Below are 27,481 nucleotides of genomic sequence, written 5' to 3'. Positions count from 1 at the left end.
TAGTAATTGACCCAGTAGCACTAATGAGACAATATATCTACTGTGGCTCTTCTGTCTGTTAACATGCCTATTTAAATTAGAGCATCATTATATACAAAATAAATTATTGAGTTGGGTAGGAATGTATCTCAGAGTTTCCAGACTCTTTGGAAATCCTAGCCTGATGTCAGCAATGTGCAAGGCTTACTTAAGAGAACAGAGTACCAAAAAACAACAAAAAAGGAAAACTAGACAAAATATACCTTTTTTTTTTTGGCTCAACTATCGCAGGACATTACAATTAAGGTGATGCTCACTAATGGATTTTGTAGCACAGGGTTTTAAGTAACTGTGGACTGAGATTTCTGTGTGTTGATCCTAAAGAAACAGCATAGTCAAATACAGCTGCTGGCTACTTACCATCACATTCACTTGGCTATCTCTGAATCACATAAATCAAGTCAAGAAATCTTACAGTTAGGTTTTTGCAGTCCTGTAGGTGAGGTTACTGTCTGGCAATTTGGTCCTTATCGCAAAATTATGTGAAATTCTTACAGTAAATTTTTAAACATCTAAGGAATAGATATCTGTTTCTCTGGTTAAAAAAAGTGTCACCAAAACACAATAAACCAGAAAATGTCGGAAAATTGGAAAGCCAAAAATAGCTAAAGGTTGTGATGTTTTTACCTGAAAACCAGATGAAATTTGTATTATTTTAAAATTAAAAATTGAAAGTATTTTAAAGCTCATTACAATATTGGTAACAGATAACTTGAAGATTAGAATCTTTGTAGATATAACAAATATTCTGCATTTTTCATGACCTATGGGTCATTGCTTTATAGATGTATCTCACTACAAAATACGTGTACCTGAGAGCTGTAATACAACTTAGAGCAGAGTGGGCCCTAAGATTTGCATAAAACCAGAATTTTGATAACGTAAAAAATCTAGTTCCAGGAATACTCAGTTTTAAGGTGACTCTTAGCAGAAAAATATTATTATTTATATTTTTCAGTAAGAATTTTTATTTCTTTATGAGTTATTTAATGATTCATATGTTACATTTGCATTCAAAGTATTAAAGTCCAAATTAATCTAGGACACCAGTTAGTTTTACTTTTTAGTCCATATCCAAATACATTTTTACCTGAGCACACAGATGCCCCCAGGTCACCACAGATTTCCTATTCCTCAACTGCTTTGTTAGTATTAGTTATGGCAGTTGTCTTCATGCTAGTAAAATGAACATTAATGTAGCATAAGACTGCGTTTCTGCAATACATAAAGAACAGACATTTAATAACAGATTTTATTTTGCTTCAAATGCTTTTATGTTATTCGAGCAGAAGTTTTATTTGAACAAAGTCTTATTTCTCAAAACAACATTAACCAAATTTGCTGGAAATGGAGCAGACTCTATTACTAAGCCTCCTCTTTCCTGCCTCCAAGAACATTTCCATCATTATGTCTCTTCTTTATTCCTTTTTCAGCCTCTACTGTATTTTCCTTTTTTTTTCCCTCAAACTCTCTCTCAGTAATGTACCTATTAGTATATTTTCCATTTAATACCTGCACATTTATTTACCATTTATCAAGTGTTTTTATGAACCATCCCCTTTTCTATCAAGCAGTCTTTCAAAAAAGAGCCTATTAGGCTTCTTAGGTAATACTTATTGTAAGTAAAAGCTTAATGTAAGTAAATGCTTATCTAAGCAATTATTTTTCTATTATAAATAGCAGAAACTACAGTGTTTTCCTGTAAATTATCAGAATTGAAGTCTCTATTGATTCTAACAAGTTTTATACAATTTTTGTTGTTTGCACTTACATCAAGTTTGGCCTATATGATAGAATTAAAAAGATAATATATTTCTAAAAAATTTTATTTCATTAAATATTGCAGGCAGAAAATGAGATGTGAAAAAATCTGTGTTAATCAGCATCAAGTTTTTGTCTTGGAAAATATAAATCCAAGGACTTACAGTACAAAGTTGCTCCTATTGCACACGTTCCGGAAACCATTTTTCCATTTTAAGCTCTTTGAGATTTTAATTTTTATCTTTCAGTTTCTGAGTGGGACTAATGCAGGCAGAATTATGAGAAGGAAACAAGATGCATGGGAAGACGACAGATGAATTTCCTTCTGCAGTCTAAATAAATTAATTAGGTTTTGATTGACTATATGGATCGCAGTTCACCTTCTCTTCTCATATCTATCCCCAGAAAATGTCCTCAACAAAACTAATATATGCTACCCCCAGCACCTAAAAAAATCCCATAATATATCCAGGATTTATGTTAATAGAAAGGACAAAACTAAGAGGTGAAAGAAATGTATACAGACAATAGCCTTGAAATCAAGTTCTAGAAGTAGGTATTTAGAAAAACTATTGCCAAGCTGTAACATTTATTCTATTTAATTTCTCCCTGGGAATATTCCGTCTTTTATTACAAAGGATTGGAGGGAGATAAATGCAAATCTTGATCTCCTAGTTCAATTAACCTCTCAATTATATTGCTAATTTAAGAATAACTTGACTGAATCAAATGGAATTATTTTAAAATAGATGTAATTGGAAGAAGAATCAAATATTGTATTTGTAACATCCACAGTAAAAGCCAATAAATTCATGTCAAGGTCACAAATATTACTGCTGAAAATCATAAAAGTGGAATGATCTTTCTCAGCCATGGGGTTTTGTGTCTTTCATGGTCTTTATTGGAAAAAAATGCAGGTAAACAATCAGGTAACCTTTACATACAAGAGAAGACAGAGGACAAGGACTAAGGAGAGCAGGAGGGAAAAGCTTTCTCTAAGGGACTTGACAGAACGGGAATGGCAGAAGGGAACTGGTGGAAGATCAAAACAGAGTTCAGAAAAGTGAGAAAGGATTAAATGGAGTCCAAGACACTTTGTGAGGATGACAGAAACATGAAGGGGATGAGAGTGAGGACTGGCCACAAGTAGTACTTTAGTGGCAGTAAAAATGTACCAGTAACAAAACCATAAAACATGATAGAAAAGGAATTAATAAAAATATGTGGGTCTGTTGATCTTAAAGGTCTGTCTGAAACACAGGAAACAGGAAAGAAAGAGGAGCTCAGGAATGACGAAGTCTATATCTGAGGTGCATTAAAGCAGTGGGGTACTATTCCCTTCTTAACATACTACACCAAGTTTTTGATTTCTAGGATATACAGGATGAGACAGTGGAATGCAGAGAGAAGTTCCTTATATATTCACTGCAATACAGCTATGTCTTTATTTTTCAGATGGAGAAGGAAATAGAGCAGATTTTCAGGAAGGTATCTTGATCCCAGGGGATGCTGATCAATAGACAAAGAGAGGTATGTTGGAAACAAACCACCTAAATCCACTCAAATGTCTAACTTAAAGTATAATTGCTCCCTTTATGCTCTACTCTCACCCTTTTTTTTATTTAATCAATTGCCAAGAAAGGTTTGACTTTTATTTGAACTGAGATTACTACATTAAAGTACTCGTGCTCATTTGCAGACAGACTAGTTACAGCTGCATGGTGCAAAACGAGGTCCCACTTCCTTGCCTGTGCTCTCCAGTTACCTCCCACAGAACTCACAGGTCCCAGACCTGTGGGGCCCCCAGGTTTACCTGCATATGGACACAAGGTGTTAAGAACAACATATAGGAGATGCTGCAGATTCTGCATATGGTGCAGTGAGAGGAATAGACATGGAGCAGCGCTGCTGGCTCCCCCTTCTTGACAGCTCTGGGGTGGTGTTAGATTACATTGCCAGTGTGAAGGGAATATGAGACTCTGAGAAAAATCCTGAAGGTGTGCTGATCATCAGTCTTTCCGTAAGTAAGTCCAAATCTTGATAATTCTGAAAAGAGTTGATTTTACTTATTTTTTTACTTTATTTTTTAACTGAACAATCACTAGATTACTCAGTCTCCACATGACAAAATAATCAAAGAAGACTTATTCAATATTAGGCAGTAAAAATAGAAATTAGAAGAAACATTGAAACCCACCATGTTTCCTCTTTCTTCTGTTTAAACTCTCTAGGAAGCAGAAAAATCTCAGCTTTGTTCTTTGTCCATTCTTGAAAAGCCTGTCAAAGAATAGAGCTGAATCTTCAAAAACATTAAGATAAACATCCATAATAATGGCAATAAAAGCATGCTGTCATGTATCTTCTGTGAAGCATAAAAGTTTAGTACATTATTTAAATGCTTGTTTATTGCTTTAGAGATGTCATTTCTTGATTTTGCAATATTCAAAGCATTTCAATTTTTATAATTTTTTATTTGCGAAGTTTTTCTCTCAATCTTTTTATTTTCAAGACTTGTAAGTGCAACTACTAGTTGGCAAATTGCTGCTAACAGAGGGATTACTAAGAAGAGAAAAAGAAGTAGTGTTCATGCTTCTAGGACTGACACCTATAACTGAGGTTGTCCAGAGGGTAGAAATTTGCCTTCCAAAATGCCCAGCTCCCAGAAAGGTTTGGAGCAGAATAAGAAGGGTCACATGCCAAAGGACAAAGCCCCCAGCTGGTGCCTGTTACTTGGTAGCCCTGATCCCAGCACAGCCATTCTGTTTCTCCTGCTTTCAGCAGCTGCCTTGGGACTGCAGCACCCTGCTCTGCGCTCCTCACATATTCAGAAACCTGATAGATACACAGCTGTTGCCATCAAAAGTAAAATTCATCCTGGGCTGTGTGCCAGCATAAGGACTATGGCATTACTAAAGAGCCACTACAACCTTCAAAGGCTTGCACAACACTTAAGACCTTGTAGCATTTGGCTGAGACAGGCTGTAAGTGCAGCACTGGAACCAAATTATTTCTTCTAAAACTACTGAATGTCAGAAAGGAAAGATTTTAAGATGGTTTTATTTAATCAAGCTTACATATTTCAGGGAAAGCAGTTGCTTTACTTTTATTGATAATAAAAGACCTTTTCAAAAGTTTTCATTTCAGTGCCATGAGTATACAATACAGTGTCAGTGTACTTGCTTTATTTCTGAATTGTTAGCAGACAATGATAGAGTATTTGGAAGTTCACCTATTTTCCATCCAAAAATGGAACAACCCACAAGACCTTAGCTGTGTCTATGTATGAAGGGAGAACAGTCAGAAAACAATGGGATAGAAAAAACCCTTATCTCCACCTTGAAGTGATAATTTATATACCATACATGCTAGGTCAGCCTTTTATGCTATAATTATTACCAGAAAATCTGGTGGAAGTCCAGTAGCGTGCTCTGCTAACAGGTAACCATACAGAACAGCTGTGTCCTGCCAACAAATTTTTTAATGTCTTACACATTCTGTGTTTCAGTTTTCTGGTTTGCTAAATGGGAGCAGCAGTGCCAATGCATCCTTAATAAAGGGTTTGCTATATACAGATAAAGAGCAATCTGCATACTGAGTATTGGTTGGCACCTGGTCAGTAACAGATATATGGGTCTTCAAAACTCCCATGGTCCATGAAACAAAAATTCTATTCAGAATATTGTTAGAAGAATAGGGTTGATACTGATAAATGTCTATCAGGTGGCAGCCTGCTGTCTGGTTCAGACAAAATTCTGTTTTGACATTACAGCAAGGTGTAAGAGTGGAACTATGCTGGAATCACTCAGGCAATTCTGATAAACTGCATGAAAGACAAAGGATATTTAGTCTGTTTTTAAATGAGGTCTTGCAGTTAAGAACTCAAATGCTATTGTTTTCCAGGATTTTTTTATAGGATGCTATTATCCTGCTCCTAGTTACTACAACCTATCATTTCAGTTTTATGATGTATATTTTCTTTTATTCATTAAAAACATTGGCTACTTTGAAAAACACAATGTGGAGGAATTTACATTTCTCTTTTTTCTCATATTTCTTTCTTCTGTGTTATAAATGTGACTATTTTTTTGATTTATTGTGTGCTCATAAATCAATACATTCGTGCAGTAATAAAAATAACTTATTGTAATGGTAACAGCTCCAAAGGACTCCTGACTATGAGTGGCATTTTATTTAATTCAGATCTATGTTCCATTCCCCAACTAATGGCACACTGTGGGTTATAAAGTGATTAAAATTGTTGTCAAACTGGCCTCCTGGAAAGAGGGAGCCCAAATTCTTTTCCTGCAGTTAGTAGATCTGCAGGATCTATATTTGACTTTTAGAGCTGGAAAGCAAAGAAAAGCTAGTGTAGAAATAATAAGCCAGGGAATGATGGAAAAATGGCTTTTTTTCTTTCTCCAATGCCTCTAGTAAGCATGTTTAAGTAAACAACAAAAACAAAGAAGGAGTCAGTACTGCGGTTTTTTGAAGGTTAATGGAAATACAAAGAGATTTGCCTACAACTACACAGGAAAACATTAGAAGAGGTAGGAGTATAACTGATCTTTTGAGTCAAGTCTCTAGTGTCTTTATTACTGTATTTCTAGCTTTGGTTCCTTAAGGGTCATTGGATTTCTTTCTTATTTTTTAAAATTTATGTTTACTCTTTTCAGTATTGCTGAAATTTCTCTTTATAATATTCCCGAGAGCTATGCAGACAATATATAGTACTACTATCTGTTTGAACTTCAGCACTTTTATGTCCCTTCACAAACATCATATTTGTTTGATAATGAAGGGAAATTATTAGAAATACTGGACAGATATATTAATTGAAGATTCAAAAAAAGAAGATGTAGTTGATTACTCTTTGTCATAGCTTTTTCTATGGCTAAAAAATGTCTAAATAAATGACAGTTTGGAATCACACTGCAGCTGATTCTCAGTTTGCTATACTGGTGCATAAAAGAACTGCCACACAGCAATGCTTGTTAATTCTAGATAGTGTTACTGTGTATCAGAAATCTCTAAAACTCCAGAGACATTTTTCAGAGAAACTATAATCTCTGCAAGTTGTGGTGAAAGGGAAAGGGAAGGACTTGCTGTCAGTTATGGCTTTTTGGCTTTTACTATTTTAAAAGAAAGAGATCTAAACATCTGTGGTCAATTAGAAAAAAAAACTTTTTCAGAGAGAAACAACACCCATGGGTCCTGCAATACAGCCAACTCTACATCTTTGGGTTTCTGTGTGTTGAAGTATCAGTATATGTTGAGTGTAACAAAAAATATACAGATAAGAGCTTCAATGAACTATTGTATGTTTATGTTTCAGCATCACAATTCCTCTCTTACCTCCCTACAAATCTGGATCAAGATATAACTCTAACCCATCAAATTTCATTTTACCCACCTGTAACGTCATGTTCTTCTCTGCAGCAAAATGTTTTATACACACTCAGCAGTCATGGTAAAAAGAAAACAAAACTCCTGGATACCACCTTAAAACCTAAATTCCCTAAGGCTTAACCTCAGATCTGATATATCTGTTTAACATCAAGCAATTTTTAAAACTATCCTTGGGACTCCCCCCTTCCCATCACAGCTTTCTCCATGACTCATGGAGAAGGTTCTCTTTGTATCTGCTCATATAATGAACCTTTTGAAGTTCAGATGTCTAAGCAACTCCTCTAATAGACACCCTTTCTAATAACTGAAAAATAAATTTTAAAACAGGCATTGCTTAAATACTGTACAATTATAGCCACATGCTTTATGAACCCTTAGCAAAACAAATTCTGCAAAAAGGACACTTTACCTCCCCTTCTAATGAGGAATAAGCAGTGCATATTCTCAGGGAAATGGTGAACATTTTAAAAATTAAAACCAAACGAAGTTTCTGCAATGCTTCTGTTAACTACAATTGAATTTAACAATGGGGTTTTGTACTAAATAGGTCTCTGCTACTACCTTGCTCTTGAGTCATGCTTCAAGAAAATCTGCAAAATGGGTTGAGCTAAATTATTTTCCTAACTTGTTACCTATCCTTTTATTTGCCACATTCAAATGAGGCAGCGCTCATGTAAGAGCAGGAATAAACACTAGGGTAAGAAAGTATCCAGGAACCTAGTTTAGGGACAAGAGGGTCTGGCTCCAGTTTCAGCTTTCGATAAGATTTCCGTGTGACCACTGCTAAATCCTAACACCTAGGCATCTCAGGATATCAGCTATAAATGACACGTGAACAGGTCTGTGGAGCACAATCATGCCATTCTTACAGCCTTAGCTTAACGTTCTTCCCAGGGAAGTACATGCTGAAGAAATGATGTGTCATGCATATGTATTCTGCAAGGGTTAGGGAGTTCCAGCAGGACTTTGTATTTCCTTTTCTTGCTGTAACTTCTCTAAATGTAATAGCAGATTTAGGACAATGCCCATCACTGCAGACCCGAACATACTGAAGCACGGCTGAGTAGAAGTTGATATTCCAAGATCACTTAGGACTTGAAACGGTCCAGGCCCTTGTGTCATTCATGAGTAGACATTGGAATATGGGACCAAGAGAGTTAATGTGTACTTTATAAAATTTTGTTGTGTTTGTATATGTTAATTTTCATGTTTTCCTGCTGAATGTTTTTCCTGTATCTATGTTTATTCTGTGACCTGTAGCTAACGCTTGCTTTCTAGCTGAAAGCCAGCTAAGCCTCTGCTAGTACTTGTCATATGTTGACAGCATTCAGCAGTGCATACAGTATCCTAACAACTTCATAGAGATAAGGGGGAAATATGCAGCCGCATTCATAGTTTCACCTCAGATTCTTTGCCTAGATTTCAGTGGTAAAAAACCTTGGAGAAAAGAGAAGGAATGAAATTGTTCTTCATAGACATATTAGGGACAAAAGAGAAAGCACCAACAAATAATTTCCTCAGACTGAAATAGGTGTAAAAGAATTTTAGACAGAGTCATCGGGTCCAAAACAAGCAAATGAAGGGATGAGACTCAGAACTAAATCTAAGCCATGGCTGACAAGCTGAAGAAATAGGGATAGCAAAATCAGCCTTCAAACTTCACAGGATCTTCTCAAAGTTCCTGACACGGCTAACTAAAACAGCAGCTTGTGACCTGAAATCCTAGTTTCCTGCTCAGTACAAGCCTTACTACTATGAAACTTTATGATGAGAGATATAGTTTCACATTTTCCTTATAAATGCTGTTCTTTTAAGGCCTCTGCTTCCTAACTGCATGATTTATCAAATCTAAGTTCCATTAATGGGTAATTTTTTTTCCTGCTGAATCCTTAACAATTTCCTAAAGACTACTGAAGACAAAGGGGAACTTTGCTTCACCATATCTCCTTTTATAGTTTCTGTTGTTCCTTTACTATTTAAAAATAGTTACTGCAGCATAAACTAATTTTGCCATTAAGGTTACTGGACTTAATTCTCTTCTGTGCTGCACATTGTTTAATTACATCTGCATAAATAAATACTAAAGCCTGGCGACTTTAATAGTTACTTGTACTGTTCAGCATTTTATACATCTCTGCCCTGATTCAAATGGCTGAACATGAGATAGCTACGAAGCAGTTCTGTTGACTCCACTCCTAGGAAAACATTTTATACAAGAATCTTGGTGCAATGCTTTGTCTATTCACCTTCACTTCCACTATGCTCCCAAATGAATAAAACCACAAAGAAGCTATAATCTAATCAACCAAAAATATTGGACATGCTATTGAGAGACAGCTAAACTTTCACTCGTATTGATACTGAAGAGACTACTATTTTTTAAATTGATGCATATGCATTATAGATAATATTAGTGCTTTTCATTTGATTTTTCTTAAAACATTGAATAAAAGTTATAATTTATATGCAGTTCTTAAAATAGTATAGAAAAAAAAGGAATAACTTTAGTCACAGAAAGAGATTCATAGAACCAAAAAATTGGAGATCCTCTGTTGCATTTTTACTATATTATGGCAATACAGTGTTGCAGCTAGAAAAATTATTTTTCAAAAATTACTTAAAAATAAGCTTAACACATTATAAGCATACTGTGACAAACAGTTTCTGTTGGCTGCAGAGTCCATCAGAAGGAGATTTGGAAAAAAAAGCAGAAAGTTGGCTGATTAAAAGTCTTCATAAAAGTTAATAATCTCAAAAACATAAAAAGGATATTCAGATAATTTTATACAGGTCACCTCTGAATTATTGGGCTTTTCAGTGTATTGCTTCACACATGGTATTCTTTCTCTGGCCTGTGCAACAGGAAGGTGCCTGGAATGAGAGGACTGACATCTGAATGACAGATAATATATGCCTGGCAAAAAGTCAGCACTGCACAGTTCAAGATCAGCAGCGGTATTTTGTGTGGGCTCAGCTCTGTGCTTTCAATTTATTTTGGAAGAGATAATTCTTATTTTAAGATAAAAGAGAAGGCAATATGAAGCAATGGTCACCCACAAATTACAGCTAGACTCACTTTGGCATAAACTTTATGACTATGTTACAAAAACAAGTTCTTACTCTTAATACCTTTGAAATTTGGAGAAAAAATCTTTGGGATTATGCCAGTTCCTGGCAAAACATCACAGACACCAACCAGTAATAACACTATTTACAGTTACCAAAATAGGCAATGTGCATTGCAGGAATAAAACCAACTATTGAAATTCTGATCAAAAGCATTAGCTTTGATTCTTGATTTTAAAAAAACAGTGATAGAAATAAGAATTCTGTAACTTCAGATATTGTAAAAGAGCATTATTCTAACATATCACTAGACATAGGTAGAAAATTATCCCAAAAATAGAGAAACTTGGAAGAAAACAGTTTTTTTAAACACCATCTCTGTAGCTCTCACTGTATGTAGATGGAACAGGTGTCCTGCTATAACATATTAATATGAAGGCAAAGGAAAAAGGAAATCAAATAAGTATTTAAGTCTTTCTAAAATGATTAGTATTATACAAAGATAATAGGAAAAAAGAATTCATTGTTTTTAGATGCAAGAGCCTCTCTCTCCTCTCCTGATGAGAGGAGTGGCAGTGGCAGTGGCAAAGGAAACATTATAGCATATAGTTGTTACTATACTAAACTATTCTCTAAACATATGAATGCTTACTATTTTTAATGATAACTAATGATGTCGTAAATATAGCTGACAATAATCCCAATAAATATACATTTAGTTCTTCTTATTGAAAGGGAACAAATTATTCTCTCTCTAAACAGGTATATAGCAGATATATATATATGTCTCTAAAACACTTAGGATATGCTGGCTAACCCAAATATTAAAAAATGTTTTAAATGTAACTCAATGTTCTTCCTACTTCTGTAATTGAAAGCATGCAGCATATCATCAGAAATTTCTTAAAGGTATTAATTTTTAAATTTTACTCTACTTTCAAGTCAGCTTTAAATTTGGAGGGAGAGTTCAGAACCTTTATACATCAAAATGGAAGCACACAGGTTCTTGCCCAGAAATTAGTAATGCCAAAGAGTATAATCCTATTTCATTGCTGAAGAAAAAGTTTTATATTCAGTTGTATTTCTTAAGATCCAGCATACCAAAACCATAATAGGACATGTTTGAAGTAATATATAATAAGAACAATTATCATAATAGATACACAAATACCTCCCATTCTAACTTGTAATGAACTTTCATTAGATATGAGACCTGTGCCTTGCTTACAACTGGAAAAAATGTGTGTCGAAAAAACTAGCAGCAAGAGTTACTCTATTCTTAAAGAAAACACACTGTTGATCCAATTATTTTGAAATAGTAAGCAGCTACAGATAATTGCTTATACATACATAGCTACAACTTGGTGCTCTGTCATGACTTCCTCCTGTTGAGACCTTTGTATCCCTTTGGCTGAATTACTCTGTTGGAATGATATTCACAGGAAAGGTGTTATAACTAACAAGAAGCTTGATAACTTTTCACTGAACTGGAAACAACAGGTGGTATTCTGCAGAACCATCTTCAGAAGAAAAAGAAATTGGAGTATAACTCACCAGTGGGAAAAAAAGTCTAATAAACTGAAAGTTATCAACAGTTGTTCTCAGGTTCTTATAAAAGCTGTTCCTGAACAATACTCACATAGAGGAATGCCAGTATCTTCTGTTAAAGTAAGAAAATTACAGATGTTGAGAAACTGCTTGAGCAAACATCAGCCTTCCTCACTTAGACATAACTATTTCCCATAACTCTGCCAAAATGTGCAGCAATTCTGCAATATACCTACTGTTTTATAATACCAAGCTGAGATCACAAGAATTAGTTCACTTGCAACTCAACTTGGGTTGAAAGTATACAGACAGAAAACAGTTGGCAATCATAAAACATACTAAATTGTTTTGGAATCTGCTCTGTTCTCCCTTACACTTGACCTGTTGGTCATACATTGCGAAAATCTAGGTGATTTTGTAAACGTGTTCTATTGTTAGACAAATCATTAAATTAGTGTAAAGGCATCAAAACTGCTCAGAAGTGGATGTTCATTTTAAGCAATTTGTTCTTCTTATTGCAAAATATTTTCCCCCCAGTTTTATTATTAAATATACAAAAAAAGGAGGAATTAAGAGCATTTATTTCCATTCCTAAGATGCTATCAAATATACAGCACACTATAGCTACAGGCTTTCCTGTGCCTATTTAGAAATGTGATATTTCCCCAATACAGAGCAAAGAATCAACCTTTAGCACAAACACTAAAGCAACTCATGCCCTTCTGAGAACCCAAAGATGAAAATACACCATCTAGATGTGTAGATATTTCTGTCTATACAGCTTTTTATGGTATCAGAAGTCATAGCTAAGAAATAGTCTAAAATGGCCAAAACTGTCAATGACTGAGGAAACAGCTGTCATAGGATACCCTAAATCTTCCTTCAGTTTGGTTGTCTAAATCTATCAGATTAAAAAATGTTTTATTTTTTCCCAAAAGCTGCACAAGGAGGCATAATTTTTATTCTAATTGAATCTCCTGAGATGGTTCTTTGGAAAGAAACAAAATAGGAATTTAGAAAGAAGTGCAAGTTACTTCTCCTCTCCAGTGTCTGCCCCTGGTGCAATTTCAGTGTAATTATTATTAAATAAGGGCAGTTGCCAAGAGGAAGATGAGAGCAGAACCAGAATGAAAAAAAAAATCTCAAATGATCCACTTGCTCTTAGAGCTTTCACTACACCCATTTCCTTAGAGGGTGATTAACTCCAGTATAGCAGAGGATGAGACAATAGGCTGTTTTCAGTGGTACTGAAACTCTACATTCCTCAGTGACTTCCTTGGAAGTTTAAGCAGTCAAGACTCATCTCTAAATGACCACAGTAAGACAAGTAGTTCTCCAACAAACCTATAGACTTCCTAGGAGCAAAAAATGTTACTAGCTTTCCATAGTGTGGCATGTTAGGTTCAGAGTAGGGGACATGCTTAACTTTCTTCAGTTTGAATCCCATGCTATCACCTTGCTGCCTGCTCCTTTCTGTGTAACTGACCTGGAGATTCCTGGGGAATCCTAAACCTGACTGAGGTGTCTGGAGCTATGAATGCTCTACAACACACTGGAATAGCACTTACTCCATAATTGGAGAATAACCTAATCAAATTAGTTGCTCTAAAAGAAGCTACAGGTCAGTCAAAGTTAGACTAATAATAATAATAATAATAATAATATGAAGAATAAGCTTACAGCATTTTCTCAAAGAAAGAGTTAAATAGATTTGCTGTTCTAAAAATTACTGCAAAACATAACCACACCAGGAAAACATGATTCTAACTCACCCTCCAGGACCTGCCTTAGTGGTTCAATTTCTCAGCAGGCTTGTGACACTGAGCAATCAGCATCTTACTGACTGTAAGGCCCCAGTGCCTTCACCACAGTATCTTACCTATCAACACAATAAAGATAGCTGCCCTCAGCCTTCTAGGGAAGAAAGGAGAAGGGACAAAAAATAATGGCACCATCCAATTTGTTTCTTCTTTCTTGTGCTACAATAGCTCTTGTTTAACCTGTCAATGAAAAGTCTTGCCCCCTCATACCTAATAATTTTGTATTCAATAATAAAGTGTGTTACCTTCCTCTCCTCTAGGGTTACTGATTTTTTTTCAGGCTTTTGTTGACCTTAACAATGTAAGTATTGCAGAAACACATTAAATAATTACAGATTTTCTGCTTCTTTTGTATTACTTTCAGTGGCATAGATGTTCATTTCCTCATATTCCAAATATTTAGAATTAATCTTTGCTGGTAGCATGAAAGGGTTCACTACCTCATCTGTGGAGGATGTCAGAAAAAAGTTTCTTTCTTTAGCAGCTGACATTTTTCCTCATTATTTTATTTCTGCCTCTCAAGCATTTCTAGTTACACTGACTACACTGACTGTGTTGCCAGACTAAGTTTCTTTGCACCTTTAAGTTTTCCATCTTCAAAGACTTCAGGTTTTCTGGCAATGGGGCTGTACACCTCAGGATATCCAGTAGGGCTGAGAAGGACCACCAAAGTACAGCATATATATGAGGGTGCACTAGAAACATAAAAGACACCATCCCCTACTGTCATTCATAGATTTCTTCATTAATTCTCCTTCTAAAAGGGGAAGGCTATACTTGTGGAAGAAAGTGAAAAGCAAGGATTTCTGCATCTGGTAAGAGACAGACAGAATAAGCTTCCTTCCAGAAAAACAGACTCTTAAAACAAGCAGTGGTGGGATAATACTTCAGCCTGGCATCGCAGTATCTCTAGAACTGAGAGGCCACTGTGGCATCTGACTCCATTATTACTTGGGGATGCTGTGTCACCCTCAGTTCAGAGGTTCAGCCTGTGTTTTGAAACTATTTAATGGCTGTCACTCCTCTCCTTTCTATTGCACTGCAACACCAATTCTATCCCCAAGCTTTCTCCCACTTTATTCCCCCGGAGAGACCTTGATTCCTACCTTACCCTGTGACCACTGGGGTACATCGGGCAAAGCTCTAGTTCTGTATTTTTCATTTTTTCAATAGCTTTTACAATTCATTTAAGCCAGAAAACCAAAGCAGCATAATAAGACAAATGCTGACAAATAAATACCTTTATATATAGATGTATTTGGCCATTATGAGACTGCAATATTCAATCTTGTGACATAGAATGTGAATGAAATTGCTCTTCATACCCCAACCTTCTAATCAAACTCACAGTGAAATACTTGTACTTGACTCAAAGATTCCCTCCCATACAGGGAGACAAAAGTAAAAACTCATTGGAAATGCAAAGTAAACTCAAAATTTCAAAACCCACGTTAATCAAACTTTCATCAAAATTTTCATAAATTAAAATATATGACAAGAAGCTGAAGCTCACTGACAATAAACCATCTTTATTTATTTACCTTTGAATTAATTAATTTTCACTTATATTACTTTCACTTGGACTGACCTAAACCCAGTATTGCTGCTCATGCTAGATAGGTAGATCTGGAACAATCACAAGACCAAGAAGTCACAATATGATGTGTGACAGAATTTCACTGAAGAATGACCTGGTCTTCATTTTGTGTTTTCCTCACAGTAATTAAAACTGGCTTCCTTTTTAATGATATGTACAATTTACAGTGGCACAACATCATGCAGAAAAATGCAGTAGATCAAATTTAAATGGCTTTTTTTTTCAATATTTGCCAAAGAATAACGTTAATTTTTTACTTTCCTTGAAAATATTAAGTGTAAGTGAAAAAACTCAAAATTAAAGTTAATATAATCCTTTCCCAAAACCAATACACTTAATAAGAAATAACATAATCCCCAAGCAAATCAACACAATCTTATCACAAGTTAGAATTTCATTTGGGATCTGACTCCATGAAGGACAGAATAAAGAGGAGAAATTAACACATGAAGTTATAACAAGTTTCATCTTTGCTTTTCATCAAAAAACATCAAAAGCACCACTGGACTTTGTGGCTTTAGGGAGCCCAGTTTTTCCAGGGTAATATTTTATGGCAACATGGTACTAAGAAGTACATGTGCTTGAATCGTTTGGATGTTAGAAGTAGTCGATCACCATCTTATTTACAGTATTTCACACTAATAATAAATGTTACAAGCCTGGTGAGTTATTAGGAAATTTAACTCATTGCATTGATGCTTTTCTGCCCATCTGAACAAAAAAGAAAAAATTAGTTTTGTTAAGCATTTGATATTCACAGAGACACAGAAAAGTCACACTTTTCTTTGTTTGTTTTGTTCTTATATATTGCATGTATCACAAATGAAAGACACACACATCACTGGGGTCTGACCACAACTAATTCTGTAAATTTTGGTCTAGCATCTTGCTCAGGCAGCTTTTAAAAAAAAGAATGCATGCTAAGGGAAAAAATAACAGTATTAACTTGGGTGTCATACTGCTGGTAGCCCAGACCCTTCATATTCTAAATCTTTTATACACAATAATATCCAGATTTTGTGCAATGTGACAAAGAACACAAACAAAAAATTCCTAATAAGAGTATCATCTTTGCGAAGGCTACAATATAAATATTTTGAAATGATATGTGCCTGACTTTGCAGGCAGCAGTGTATGTGTTATCCATATAAGATGTATGTCCTTTACAGTGTAAATGGAGGAAACAATGAAGATGTACTATGAAATCTGTGAGTAAATTCTGCAAAAGAGTGTTTTCTCATGACTTTAATAAGGCTACATTTTAAAGTTACACTAATATAAATAAATGCAATGTACATATTTGCTTTCTACGTGACTCTACAACTTGGAGAAATCTTGGGAGAATTGTTGGGCCTTGCAACAACCCTGTTTACAGGAAGAGATGAAGCAGTAGCCTGTGTGTGTATACACTGCCGGTCCCACTGACCTCCTTCAGAGAACTGAAGCCACTGCCAGGAGTGCCAGACTACAGCTCTTCCCCTCACAAAATTGATGCTCCTATACAGCCTCCCTAAGGCTGCATGAAGAAGACCATAATCACATTGTTAATCTAAGCAATCACCTGGGCTTTCAGGATGAAACTAGTGTTTGCATTGATCATGTCACAGGGAAAATTTTGAATTGCGCATTTAAAAATGGATAAAATTTGCCTCTCCTATCTGTCTCACTGTCCATTCTACGCATTTATTCTATTGCTCTAGCAGAGCCTGCAAGGATCGGGAGAAGAATATATTAGTTTGAGGATGTAGAAATGATAGAGTTGCAGCTGGCCTGAGGGCAACCGAAGTTAAAAACATTTTATGAACACCTTCCCCAACAGAAAATCATCCACAAGAATATTTTTTTGTGAAACAAAATAGTCATTAAAGGACCTTCGGGGTTTCCCTCAACCCTGCCACTTCCAAAACTAGCAGCTGGATAGGATTTTCACTTCATCTCACACATAAAACAAGAGCCTGATAGCATGGGTTCACAGGTGGTGTCTTGGATCAGGGAAGAGTGGCATGTGATTTTTAAGCACCAAATTTGTGCCACTCATTTAAACAACGACTCATGTATGAAAACGTCACTAAGCACTGACTGCCACAAAATTTGCTTTCTGTGCACTAAGCAGTAATACAAGTAGAGAATTGCCTACATTTGTTAAACCACCAGATACAGGAATACATAACCTACAACAAATATTTAATATTCTTTGTATACCATTCTAGTCAATGTGGTGAGGATTAAGGAAAAAAAAGTCTTACTTGATTTGGATTTGAGAGCACAAATTATTTAAGTCTTAGAAGTAAGAAGTGTGTTAACAAAAACCTAAATATCACATTTCTAATTACATTCTTACCACAAGCTTTTTTCTGCTCTTCCAAAAACTGTAACCGTAACAGAATAAAGGTGCATCACTAAGGAGAGTTATGTCCTTCGGATGAAACTGTGCTGGAGGAGACAGATGGGCCTCAAAGGTCTGCAGATCACGTGACAATTCATGCCAGAGCAGGTGAAATGAGTAAGAAACAAAGAGCAGCAAAAGGAGACAACCTCCTCCACACTGAAGGGACCAAAAGCGACATGTGACATCAGACATCAGAGATGAGGAAGGGGGAAGGAGAGGTGTGTGGATGAAGGTGAAGGGTTTTCTCCAACTTTTTGTTTGTCTTCTCTCATTCTCACAGCTGGAATCAGTAATTAAAAGCTTATGTTAATTGGCAATAAATCAAACGAATTTCCCTGGCTCAAGATTGTTTGTACCTGTGATAAATGCCCACGATAAGAAAACAAAATTAATTCTGAGCATGCAAAAGAAGATTGAGAATCATAAATTTCTTTAACTTTCCACTGTTTTAAGATCATACAAAATTAAGTTTGGTATAATGTTCATCTATCTGTATGAAATGAAATGATTCAGGAAAACAGCCACAGTTGGTTAGATGATGGAGATCTGTAAGAATAAAAATACTTCTGTTTTATTCAAATTTATGGTTAGAGATTAAACAACATTGTGTTTCCACATCTGCCATGTTTATATATGTGAAATAGATGACTCACTTTTAATATTTGAAGTAAGTACTTGTAATAAATTTTATAATAAATTACATATTCTGTTTTTAAAAAATGCACAGTGAAGTGGATTAGCCTACCTGTTAACCTGCACTGAGTCATCTATAATGTCTTTAGTAAAGCTGAAGTAAATGTCACTGTGTAGAAATAACATTATTTGGTCTACTGTTTAAACCTGGCCTGTCTGTGAGATACATTCAGTGTCTGAACACTTAATGTGTTTTGGATGAATAAGAGAGATCCTGCCACGTGACCAAATGTCTATGGTAGATCATACTCTACAGCCAAATGTCCCAAGTGTCCAGGAGCGGGAACAGCAGTTTTAGTGGCTACTCTGAGACAAAGATATGGCTAATATCCTGAAGTCTTCAAGTGTAGGGGTTAAGAAAGCAAAATGTTAGTTTGAGATGAGAGATTGCTGAGAGGAGATAGCCAGAGGGTGTTCACACTCCCCAAGACATCAAAGTACCAGTCTTGGTGAAGAATTTGTCATTAGAGAATAGAAACAGAAAGATACAGGTCTGGGGACCTCCCCATCTTCAGCCTTTCAGAAAGCCTGCATTGCTTACCTTCAGATAACACAAGAATCAATATAGGACTATATTAAGAGATGGAATAAGATAACACATGTTATCACCTTAGCAATTACAAGGGACTACTGTTGGGCTGAATCATGCAGCTTATCTTAATTACAGTAAAGGAAATAAGATGACCATGGAACATTAGAGATGAAAAGACTATCAGAAAAGAGCTTGTATATTAAAAGAAAAAAGACAAAAAGCCAGCATTGCAAACTAGCCAAAAGAGGAATTTGATTTCTGGCTTGGATAACTTCATATTGTCATTTGTATTTATTTATTACCTTGAGATAATTTAATTTAACAATGGCTTGGATAATTTTATATTAGTGATAAGGTTTCAGAACTGACACTGTGTTCATCTGGCACTTAACTCTTTTTCATGCAAAAACTTTTGATCTAGAGATGTCCACTAACCTTGTTTGAAACTTTCTGAACTTGGTTAAATGAGACATTCTCTTATGGCCTCATTTCCTGTTATCAATCTTGGCAGTAAATACTCAGTTTTAAACATGAACACCTACTCCACCTCCTCTTTTTTGCTTTTATTATGATGCCCTTAATCCCAAAATGCATACTAACACATGAATCTTCCATATCAAACCTGGATTACCTTGATTTTTGTTCGTGCATCACATTGTATCTTTAAAGTAAAAAAAATCTTTTAAAAATCAGTTACTGGGACATTCTATCTTCCATGAATTTTCTTAATTCCCAGGTGCCATCATAAAGGCCAAAAAGGGCTTCAAAGGTAGAATATTTCATGGTTCTTAAGACAGTGTTTACTAATGTAAATGAGATGTAATGGTCATTGACAGTTTAAAACATGTATCAGCAAACCAGGCAGTAAAATGAACAGCAGGTCAATGTGTTATGGTCTCAGTAAAAAAAAACAGGCTGTACCTTCAAAATTTGTTTAGGCAGACAAATGTTAGGGTTAAGTACAAACCTAACTAGACAATGGCTTCAAATATTCGAGAGATCAAGAAAGGTGTTACTCTTGGCTTTTAGACACAGAAAAATACCTTATTGTAATCTTAAAAAAAACCCCAAAACCCAACAAACCTCCAAGGTACAGTTCTGATACCTGTTTTTAAGCAGGTTACTGGACTTCACTGGAAAGGTAATACACATTTGCACATGCCTTAAATAAAATTAATAAGCTGAACCAAGTATACAGGGTCTATCAGCTTATGGAAAGATCAACTTAAGGGCATGTCTACACTTTCAGACAGGACACCTCTCCAAGAAGCACAGTGGGTGCAACCTAGAGAGTTTAAAGATTCAAAGAAATTCAAAGGGAGGCCCTAGCTTCTCCTGGAAATTCCTTTATCTAGTGATACGTTTGACTTTTCTGTCAAATTCCCAATGCCAAAAAGCTATAGTCTTATTTTTCTGACTCCTACTCATTCAAGCCACTCAGTAAAATAACTGGGATTATCTGGAAGCAAAGGATTACCCTGATTTCATCAGACTACTGACCATAACAAACTGCATCACTAAACAATTTTTGTTCCCTAGTGAAGAGACTGAAATAAATCCATGGCCATTAGTAAAAGAAATCTGCATGTGGTGATGAATTCTAGATTTTAAAAGAGAAAATACAAGTGTTTTAAAATACTTTCCAGCTGGTTGTGGTCTTGCGGCAAAGAATGTCACTTGCTTAAACATTTCACAGCAAAAAATGGTAGGTTACATGCAATCTTTTGTGATTTCTTAGAGGAAAATAAATTAATTTCTTAGAGGAAAATAAATTAAAGTATTTTTGTACTTATTGCATACATTTTGTCCCCTCCCCTTCTTTTTTTTGAAGAAGTGACTCCCTTTTGTAATCAATAATCACTGATCTTTACAGCAAGAGTGTTTGCACGGACTTTTTTTAAGCAATGCTGTTTTTCAAAACAGTAGAAATCTGAATAGTAATTGAGATCTGTATCCTATTTCCTTCCAGTATTAATTTCTATCAGTGAATATGGTAAATAAAAGTGATACTGCATAGGCTGGGATCATAGGACTTAGTAAGAACTGTTTTAAGTTCTGTCTTGGTAACCTTAGGAGACTATTTCAGAGTCTGAAAAACAAAATTAGACCTACAAAGAGATTCCAGATATTAACTATTTTTGTATAAAAGGAAATCACAATGAAATTTAGAGATATTAACCACCAACACCTGCAATCAAGATACTGATGACTCCTTCTATGTTTCAAAATACTATAGGACAATGAACATGCAGAAAAAGAAGGTTCTCAATGTATTATTATTAACTATTTTTGAGATGGAATTATAACTTTTCATCATAGACTGTAAATCCACTAACAGCATCTAAAAAAAACCTTACTAAACTTAATGTTCACATTTCCATGATTTTTTTCACACTTTCATATGTCATTATCATATAAAATAAAATATTAGTCTTTAATTTCATCTTAGAGTTTCTTAACAATTAAACATAGCACTACCTTTTTATTAATTTGCAATACTTGTTTTTCTATGTCTAAAACATAAAGAATAACATAACACTATCAATTCCTCTACTAATGTCAAAAAGATATCACAAAACTCTCCTTTCTTTCTCTCTTTTTCCAACCCTTAGACAGAGTGGCAACCAGAATTGTGATTTGTTTAGAAGCCTGAGAGACTGTAAGAAACTCCTGGGGGAAAAGTGTGTGAATTACGACTAGATAACTAAAGCTGGAAGCTAAGTTTAAATCTACCTCTCCCTTCCCACCTTCCACCCCACCCCCCCCCCCCCTTTTTTTTTTTTTTTTTGAGTGGTATCAGATGAATCTCTCAGTTAAGATTGACTGCATCATTCTATCAGGTAGTCACCCAGGGCTTAATCCTAACAGAGTCATTTTACAATCTGGCTCGGCTGAGATAGCAATTCAGTTCACACCCAGATGGCCAGCACACTGAAAATCAGTTGAAAGGTGAATTTCAGAGTTTAGGAAGCGAGGAATAAGGCAAAATCTCTAACACATCCTGGCTTTAAAGAAAACTCTCTTCATGCAGCCCATTTCTAAAACAGAACCAACTAAATTCTCTGGCCAATGCATCTGTTTTTCTGCATGTGTACATGCTTATTTGAGCCAACATGTAAATGATGGATCACTTATTTAGTAATGCAGAGATTAATGTTAATATGTACTGTAGAAAAAGTGATGATATATAAAATCAAAATGCCACTGGTCTAATTTTTAAAGAAAAAATACCCAGAAGTATCTAGGAATATTCCTAAATCAGACATCACAAACAAGCTAATTTGATATAAGATACACATTCTGATTAGCTAACCAGGGAAAAAAAAAGCCCTATCCAGAAAATAGACTCTATTTTATCTCACTTTGAACTGGAGAGTAAACTGGCATGGAGTACTGCATGTAAAAGCCATTTAGCTACAATCAGAAGTCATTTTCATCAGCACAGATGCCCCAAATTGACCACCATAATGTGGTGGATTAAATGGATCTTGGAATTAATCACATATGAAAGAAGTTCTCTTGAATAGTGGAATCACATGGGACCTCCACCTGCTGAGATGTTATCAACGCACTATTCGAAAATGCTTTCTAAAATGCTGAAAATAAGTCTTTGTCTTGTAACATTTTTCACTCACAATTTTATGAATGCAGGCAAATATGGCAAAGAATACTAACTGTATGCAGTTAACTATTTTAAAAGGCAAATAATTCTGGCATAGCAGTGTCTGTCCAGTCAAAATGAAGAGTTCTTATTTATTTCTAATCTTGGTGAGGAAGGATTTGATTCTACAACATGGGGCAAACAAAAAGAACAACAGAAGAAAGAACCATTGGAAAGAACTGGTAAGGAGTACAGTCATGTTTTCCTCGCTGCTTTTCTCAAACTGCAAAATCTATTCAAGCTGGGGGACTGGAAAGCAAATGTCATGTTTGCAAAACAAAAGAGGAAAACATCCCCAGAATCATAGGGCGTATGAATAAATTTAAATCTGTTTGATCTTCTGTGCAAAATCTATAGTGAGCCAACGTAATTTCCAAGGTGGGTCGAAGAAACACAGCAGTATGGTAAAGTGTCATCATGTGAGTCAATACAGAATCCATGAGCATTGGTCATTAGGGGCAATGGCATGGAGGACACACTTAAAAATATGACCTTGAATACACAGAATTTATTTTAAAAAATTAATTATAAAGGGGAACAATGCAATCATAATTTAAAAAAAAGTCTCTGTCTAGATAAGATTCTGCATGTATTAAATGTAAGTACATAGAGACAGAAAAATGTTGTACTGTTTGCTTTACATATTTAGGATCTTTACAGAAATTCAGCTAAATGGTATACATGGCTGCTGTAAATTCTTTGCCAGCTCTCCTTTTTTCATGAGGCCACTACATGATGCCTCCCACAACTTATGTGCAGTGACACCCCACAACATTTTCAGAAGATTCAAGAAGTTTCCTCCTCCCCATACATGTTTTCCCAGAGTTAACACTTTTAATCTTAATCAATCCTTTGTAATTTATTTTTCTGAATAAATAAGAATAGATCCAAAGTGATTTTTAGTCTTCCTCTAAGTCTTTGAAAACTGCACCTTGCTTGTGTTGGGAAAAAACACCTATGCCAGTAAATCTGACCTGATGCCAAATAGAAAATTTCTAGACAATGGAATTGATTGTCAAAACCATAAAAGAGGACAATGATTGACGGAAAACCATATGGCAAGGACTTAAAGTCCTCTCTCTCTCCTTAAATAAGAGCGAACACCTCAACTGAGTACCACACCCATTGAGGCAATCATTCTTCCCTATTTATCATGATACTTACTATTTATACAATGTATAACAGTTCCACCATGAACAGAGTGAGAAAGACTATGCCTCAAATAATGGACAACTGTTGTCCCAGGCATTCCCAGTAGGTTTAGATTCCTGATTTCATCTTCTGCAATGAGATTTGGAATGTCATTAGACTTATTCAGAAAGCAAAATGGAAAGCAACAGACTTTAAGATACTGCCATGAAACACAATATAAAATCAGGTGCAATGTTTTAGACCAACACTTGATCTAGCCCAAAGTTCTGCTTCCAGTATTGGACACTAATAGGGCAGTTGTACAGAATTACTTTTTCCAGATGACGGGGTTAGCCTGCAGCAATTTATTGGCCAGAGTCTCCCTGACCAGGAGGTGCTGTTTTCTGAGGGCCAAACCTTTGCCATTCCATGCACGTCTTTAAAGTTGGAAAATTTTTCCTTTTACTATAATGGAAAAAAATCTGACATGTAAAGGAGGAATAAATTTCTAAAATTGTGTTTGAACAAGGTTGAGGCTTTCACATTTGGGAGGTGTTGGCAACTTTATTCAAACATATCTGGCAACTTGATTCAAAGCTAAATTTAAGAAGCATATATAATGTCCTAATCTGCCATGAATATTTATTTACAGGAGCAAAGCTGAGCTCTTCCAACCCTACAACCACTGTAATCTTAGTGAGGGAATCCTGACTGAATTCTCCTCTTCGTTGTAAGTAAAAATCTCTCCCTACAGTAGAAGAGGACACAATCTAATTGTTTTTGTAATACTGCCTTTTATTAATCTTTTCTGTGATTGAGAAGTAAGACCTAAATATCTAAAACTATATTATTTAACATTCTGGCAGGACTTCTATTAAGAGCAGAGAATTCACTGCCATGGTGAACTTCCAGTAAGAAGCCCAAGAATATTCATATACACAAAGGCAAACCCTTTCTTTACAAACAGAACATTACCATTTTATAAGGAGAAATAAAAGTAAAATAGATTTGTGGAAATTAATTTTATATTCTACTGGTAACTTGGAAATCTCCATAAGGCTCTGAACAATGCTAGATCAGATAAGAAAAGATTACCTGAACCACAGAGGGAAATCACATATTTTAAGAGACTTGGCTTTAATCAACTAATTCAAAGTTAGATTTTATTAAACCTTGGTTTTTTTTTTTCCAATCAAATAAGCTTAGCAAGGAGAAAAGTGATATTCCATTTAATGACTGAGTACACTGTAAATGCAACAGAAACAGAGTAGGTCTATAGATTGTAAAAAATCCATATTTTAAAGAATGCTTTCAATATCACCAGGAAAAAGATTAGAATTAAACATTACATTTTTAACCAATTCAGAGGTATTCTTTTCCTCTAAATATTCATAACACACTAACTCTAATGTACCAGAAAAAAAATCAGTTTCTCATGTGATTGTGACTTGTTGATTTAGCTGTTTAAGATGGTGAAAACTTTGAACGTTTTCTTGCAGTTACGAGGTTTGTAATGCTTTTTTCCCCCTAAATGGATTCTCCAGTGTCCAATCAGGACTAATCTCCTGTTGCCTATTTTCTGTCTAACAGGGCACTCAGAGGTTATATGTGTTCTTTTTTTCCTGGAGCTTGTAAGAACGTAAGTATTTTTGAGACGTCTAGCCCCTGTCAAATTTAGTTGAAGCATTTGTGTTTTAAAGTTATTGAGGAGGTGGAAGAGGAGAGGAATCCACAAATGCATTATGTGACTGCAAGACTTTATGTCCACAGAAAATCAGTTGGAAATATTAATCAAATATATCATACCACTGCCCATTTTTGGATTGATGGAATTCAGCTATATTAATAAAATCATATTAAACAAAAAAGGCAAATACAACTCTGCTGACTGCTGACAACTCCCCTTATGGAAGAATTCAGATAATCTGGAGCTGACACACCCTGCCCACTCAGCCCCAACTTCCTGGGATCACACACAGTACGTCAGGCATTTCTTGGCAGGGTATTTTGATAATCCTGAACAGACCAACCTTTTGGAGTACTTCCAGGCAAACGTGTTCTGAAATAGCCTCTTTCTAACCTGTTTCCAGAAATCACAAGAACATTGCAAATCCAACCAAGGAATTTGGCTCCATGTCTTTAAATAACCAGGTTTTGGTTACCATGAACAGAACTCTACCCTGAATGCCTAGAGATATATAACACCAAGACAATCCAGACACATTTTCATTTTGGATTCATTACTTTTTAGTTAAAAGAACTGATACTTTCTTCTACCTTTCAACATTTAATATATTTTAGTACTGCATTTCAAAGTATTTAATGTAAAATATTTTGATGGTTTATTTTTTTAAAAGTCATCTCATTAAATATAATATAATATTAGACCTAAGAGAGTTTTCAGTTTTTCTCTATGCATTATCTAGACAGCTGTAATTAAAGGATTTCAGATTATCACTTTATTATATACTTTGCACTGTCCTTCTATTGATATGAACACTTCACTGAAAAAAAACTTTCTCGTTATCTAGTAATTCATCTCCTTACTTGCATGCTGTTTAGGCAAGATAAAATAGAGGCTTCAGAAATAATTTTGTACCTGATCCTCATATAAAGTATGATTTGGGAGCATAAAGTTAATAGCATCTACAAAAGTGCCAATATCTAGCAGCAAATTGTTATGATTGATGCAAAATAAAGTTAAAAGAGCAGTAACACTCCAAAGTTTTGATTCAACCAAACATGCAAAATTACAAAGAATCTGCATAAGTGAAATTAGATATAGAAGCTGTTCCCTTTCCTGTTCAAGTTTTCTTCCATTCTGTCTGTATTTCTAATATAAGAATCAAGTGATATAATACATAATTTCTCTTTTCTGTGCAGGTCCATCTTTTATTTACCATGCATTATAGTAGGCAAATCATCATTTATTTTCTCATTGAACTATCATCCATAGGAATAATTTAAAACCAGCTAATAAACATTATGGTTTGTTAGAACTGCTACTGATTAAATCTTAAGAGTCTAAAACATACAAATATAAACAGAACGCAATTAGAGCTATTTAAAGAATCCATTTTTAACTTAGATTAACCATACTTTCCATTTGCTAGGGATAAACACTCATAAATGAAACCCATTGCTGAACAAGAAGCAATTACTTCAGTTTAAAATATTAATACATATTGCCTTTTAAAAAGTCTAGGAAAATCATTTATGTACTGTACAATACAAACTCAATTCATACTGAGAATGAAAATGGGATGGCATTCTGAATCCTAAGTGAGCTGCAACCATCTTTGAGGTACAGTTTGTTCATGTCCATTTTTAAGTCCATTAAACTCTTTTCTCCAGTTAGTATGGTTGTCAAAATAATCATGACAAAATACATCTACACGTATATTGTATTTTTAAGCTAATTAATCCCCCCAAATTTGTCAACTAGCTCTCTTGCAACAGCCCTTATTAATATCTGAGACATCCTAGTAACGCAAACTAATTACTGATGTGCAGCATACTAATTCTAGATCTGGTAGACTCTCAAATTTATTCCCAAATGCTGGTCTAGAAATGTACACACACACACATATACATATATACATATATTTATATGCACATAAATATGCACCAGGACTAACCGATATATGTTGGGTTTTAATAACTACTTGATTGTGAGATACTTCTCAGTTCTAGAGACAGCTGAACTCAGGAAAATGTTTTCTACTATTATGCTAAGATTTTCTTCTGCTTAGGCTATTACTAGGTTCTTTCTAAGCATGGTGTTATAAATTGCATTTAAAGGTGTAATTTTGAGCTATATCATACGCTCTTATTTCTA

At 35.1% G+C, this 27,481-nt stretch overlaps 1 protein-coding gene across 36 annotated transcripts in view; it reads right to left on the bottom strand.

The window, feature by feature from the left end:
• TENM3 (teneurin transmembrane protein 3) overlaps positions 1–27,481 on the bottom strand; it is a 1,310,258-nt gene that overhangs the window by 481,807 nt on the left and 800,970 nt on the right. Inside the window, exon 1 of one of the 36 annotated variants that reach the window (XM_069013814.1) lies at positions 17,579–17,858. The exons of the other annotated variants lie outside the window; for them this stretch is intronic. The gene's annotated coding sequence lies outside the window, so the exon portion shown is untranslated. Of the gene's footprint in view, positions 1–17,578; positions 17,859–27,481 lie in introns of those variants that run through there. 36 annotated transcript variants of the gene reach the window in all.

The sequence above is a fragment of the Aphelocoma coerulescens genome, chromosome 4, assembly GCF_041296385.1.
Source record: "Aphelocoma coerulescens isolate FSJ_1873_10779 chromosome 4, UR_Acoe_1.0, whole genome shotgun sequence".
In the NCBI taxonomy this organism is placed as follows: domain Eukaryota; kingdom Metazoa; phylum Chordata; class Aves; order Passeriformes; family Corvidae; genus Aphelocoma; species Aphelocoma coerulescens.
This window is presented reverse-complemented; position numbering and strand designations above follow the sequence as displayed.